General features: G+C 37.6%; 1 pseudogene; it reads right to left on the bottom strand.

The window, feature by feature from the left end:
• Positions 1 to 673: 673 nt before the first annotated feature.
• Positions 674 to 731, bottom strand: LOC111722109 (annotated as a pseudogene).
• Positions 732 to 4,361: the final 3,630 nt, after the last annotated feature.

Here is a 4,361-nt window from a genome sequence, read left to right as displayed (position 1 = left end):
TGAGCCCAGGAGTTGGAGGTTGCTGTGAGCTGTGATGCCATGGCACTCTACCCAGGGGGACAGCTTGAGGCTCTGTCCCAAAAAAAAAAAAAAGAAAAGAATCTTACTTTTATATGATGGCATGAAGTAACCAGATGTAGATTTTGTAGTAGCACTTAATCTAATGAAAAATTTATAATACCCCAAAATGTGGATTTTTAAAACAGAATTTTAATTAAAATCCATGCAAACAAGAACTGCCTATATTGTGTAATGGTATTTTACCTGTTTAATAATGAATAAGTTGTTAAATTCCAATATTGTTTAGCTGGCATTGACCTTTCAGAAATATTAGTCTTGGTAAAATAAAATAAGTATAAATGACTTAGAAAATCAAAGCCATTCCTGAAAGAATACACAAAAAGCCATACTGGCCCTGACATTGTTCGACCCCAGTTATAGAGGATGGGTGAAAAAGAGGGAAAGGTAGAAAAAAAACACACATTTCATGCAATATATGCACAGAAATTTGTTCAAAATATTCTTAGAAATAAAATGTTTTGTGACAGCAATAAGAACAAATTTAGTAAATTAATAATAGAGATTGATCACAAATTCAAATAAGAGAAAGAAGGAACTGGTCCATGAAATCCTAGGGAAATTACACAAATTTATTTATTTTTATTGAATTTTTTGGGGTCTGGTGGAGACCAGAAACCTCCTAGACAAATTCTAAAAGAATTGTAATACTATACAATAAATTTAAATTATACAAAACCAAGTCAACTGAGCAGAAGTGAGAACAATGAAAGTACGGTAAATAGCGGAGTAAAAGTCTGGATCCTATAAAAGGTGTGATTATAGCTATTAAGTGCCTTTTAAGAACTGGAGTTATTCATAAAAACAGTTTCTCCTGTCTTTTATGGAAATGATTTTTATGGAGGCACAATTAGGCACTGAATGATGCACAACTTAACTGAGATAGTCACAGGAACCCTCCGCCCCACAGCTCTTGGGTCTGGGATCTCAGCAGTCAGGACAGACCACATTTCCACTGCTTAAGGATGGAGTTGAGCTTTAGATCCCAATGGGTCTGGAACAGGGACAAAGGTTTGGGGACTATTAAGGCACTTTGAATAGTGGTTAAGTGTCAGAGCTGCACTGAGACCTTCACACATTGACAGTCCCTGATTATTCCTGATCTATATGGCTTGAAATCTCTCAGTCACCTTTTGAAGAAAAAAAAAAGATTTTTCTCAGAATGGAAGGTATTGTTTGCCTTCTTCAAACTGATTCCTCAAATCTTTTATAGACATGAAATTACTGATGCAACAATGTGTCCTGCTCCCCAGAAACCATGAGTAAAGGAGATGGAGGTGTACAATTTAGCACTCCTCACTGAAGGTATTCCGAGACGTCTGCCATTGCCAGAGAAAGCACAGCATGCTACCTACCACCTCACAGATATTTAAGTCCTAAGGAGAAGTTGCCATCAGATCATGGGTGTGTAAGTAGGAGTCAAGAGCTGAAGATGCTATTAACCCTCTTAGGAGGAGGAGCGTGAAGAGTGTGAGGTTGGCATATTTGTTCAGAGAGTGTTCCACGTGGGGCTTGGACAGAGAAGATGGACAAGAGATTCTGGGCAGCCCTGTGAGAAAAGGTTGGAGTGATTCTATGTCTCAGGAACACTCAGAAAACATTTCTGCTGCTTTTTTTAAATGTTCAATTTTGACCCTAGGAGGAAAAAGAATTGTACGTACATATGCTATTTTTTTGTGTCAGATATTCTGCTTCTCCAAAAATATGGCTCTCTAACAAAAAAAGAAGGTCCACTCACCAAAATGCCATTTCTTGCTGGAGCAATAGTGGCCACAGTCACGGTCTGAGCACCTGTGACAAAGGGGACATCTTACATCTGAGATAGTTTTGGGACACCATGAGGTCATTTCCACACTGATAAAGTAATTATCATTTCATTTGTAAGTACAGCGACAATGTCTGCATTGGGATCTGAGATGATCTCAGAAAAACACTTGTGAAGGGTTCAAAGTACTGACAGCCATTAGTAGCTATTAGTTGTGCTCAAATGAGAGAACAAAGAGCAAGAGACAGAAAAAGACAGAGATAAAGATACAGAAAAAGAAAGAGATAAAGGGGGGGGGAGGGAGAGAGAGAGAGAGACCAGAAAAACATCTGACACATATGGTGAACCCAGGTGGAAGAAATGACCTATGTCAGATAAGAGAGCTGAGGTCCAAGAAGTAAGACAAAGAAGTTGAGAAACCCTTGCCAACCTTAAGGGTTTGCCACCTAAATACTATAGTTTTGAAATTCTGAGAGCTTTGCCCAAAAGGCAGCTGTGGATAGAGAAGAATTAAGCAGAAATCAGTTGCTCCACTGTTAGACATGAACTCAGAGGAGGAGAAACCTCACTTATGGTTTCCATGGGCACAGGTTAAGAGTCTGTGGCGCATCCCACATGATTCTTGATGTGTGAGATGTGGCATAGAAAAAGAGAGGAAGACTTCCACAGAACCTGCTTGAACTGAGTAGGATGACAGTCAACATAGATGGACATTATATGACGACATAATATAGAGACAGTAGAACCTGCATCGTTGACCATCTCCCTACATTGACCATCTCTTTAATTTAACGTGTTTTTATTTTTCTTTTCTTTTTCTTTTATTAAATCATAACTGTGTACATTGATGCATTTATGGGGTACAATGTACTGATTTTATATACAAAGTGGAATGCTTAAATCAAACTGATTAACATAACCATCACCTTGTTTACTTATTTGTTGTGGTAAGACACTGGTAGTCTATTCTTAATAGTTTTGAAATATATCATTGCATTATATACATTAGGTGAGGTCCACCAAATATCCTCCCTTCTCCTGGCCTCCTGCCTCCCTCCTCTCTACCTCCTCTTCCCTTCTACTTTCTGGACTATAGTTACGTTTTACCATTTGTATGAGTGTGTAGGTGATTCTATATTGATTTCATAGTAGTACTGAGTACACTTGATACTTTTTTTCATTTTTGAGATGCTTTACTAAGGAGAATATGTTCCAGCTCCGTCCAGGTAAACCAAAAAGATGTGAAGTCTTCGTATTTTTTATGGCTGCATAGTATTCCGTATTCCATAGTGTATGTTAATCCTTTCTTGAGTTGATGGGCCCTGGGGCTGCTTGCATGACTTATGAATTGGCTGCAATAAACATTCTGGTGCAAATGTCTTTGTTGTAAAATGATTTTTGGTCATCTGGGTATATACCTAGTAGAGGAATTACAGGATCGAATGCTAGGTCTACTTTTAGTTCCTTCCATATTCTCCAACTTCTTTCCAAAAAGGTTGTATTAACTTGCATTACCACCAGCAAGTGGTGGTAATCATCTCAGATCCCAATGTAGAAGTGTTCCCTTCTCTCCATGAATGTGGAGACATTCATGCCAACATCTTTAGTTTTGGGATTTTGTGATGTGGGCTAATTTTACTGGAGTTAGGTGATATCTCAAAGTGGTTTTGATTTGCATTTCTCTGATGATTAAAGACAATGAGCATTTTTTTCATGTATTTGTAGGTCATGTGCCTGTCTTCTTTGGAGAAGTTTCTGTTCAAGTCTCTTGCTCATATATATAAATGGGGTTATTTGTTCTTTTCTTATTGACTAGTTTGAGTTCTCTGTGAATTCTAGTTATTAGACCTTTGTCCAAAGCATAACTTGCAAAAATTTTCTTCCTTCCTGAAGGCTGTTTGCTTTACTTACTGTGCTCTTGGCTGTGCAGAAGCTTTTAGTTTGATCAGATCCCAGTAATATATTTTCAGAATTGCTTTTGTTGCCTGGGGTGGGGGGGGGTGGCTCCTCCTCCTAAAATATTCTCCCAGGCTGATTTCCTTAAGCGTTTTCCCTAGACTCTCTTCTAGTATTTTTATAATTTCATGTCTTAAGTTTAAATCTTTTATCTAGTGAGAATCAATTTCGGTTAATGGTGAAAGGTGAGGATCCAGTTTCAGTCTTCTACAGGTCACCAGCCAGTTCACCCAGCACCGTTTGTTAAATAGGGAGTCTTTCCCTCTCTGAATGTTTTTGATAGGCTTATGAGAGATCAAATGATGGTAAGTGACTGGGTTCATCTCTTGGTTCTCTATTCTGTTCCATAAATCTATCTCTATTTTTGTGTCAATACCAACCTGTTTTAGTCACTATAGATTTATAGTATAGCCTGAAGTCTGTTTTTTATTTCTGAGTAATGTATTGGATATTTAAGGTTTTTTTCTGATTCCATATAAATTGAAGTACTATTTTTTTCAAGTTATTTAAAGTATGACAATGGTGCTTTAATAGGGATTACATTCAATCTGTAGATTGCTTT

Source organism: Otolemur garnettii, unplaced genomic scaffold (genome assembly GCF_000181295.1).
Source record: "Otolemur garnettii isolate 467f Iridium unplaced genomic scaffold, OtoGar3 scaffold00212, whole genome shotgun sequence".
In the NCBI taxonomy this organism is placed as follows: domain Eukaryota; kingdom Metazoa; phylum Chordata; class Mammalia; order Primates; family Galagidae; genus Otolemur; species Otolemur garnettii.
This window is presented reverse-complemented; position numbering and strand designations above follow the sequence as displayed.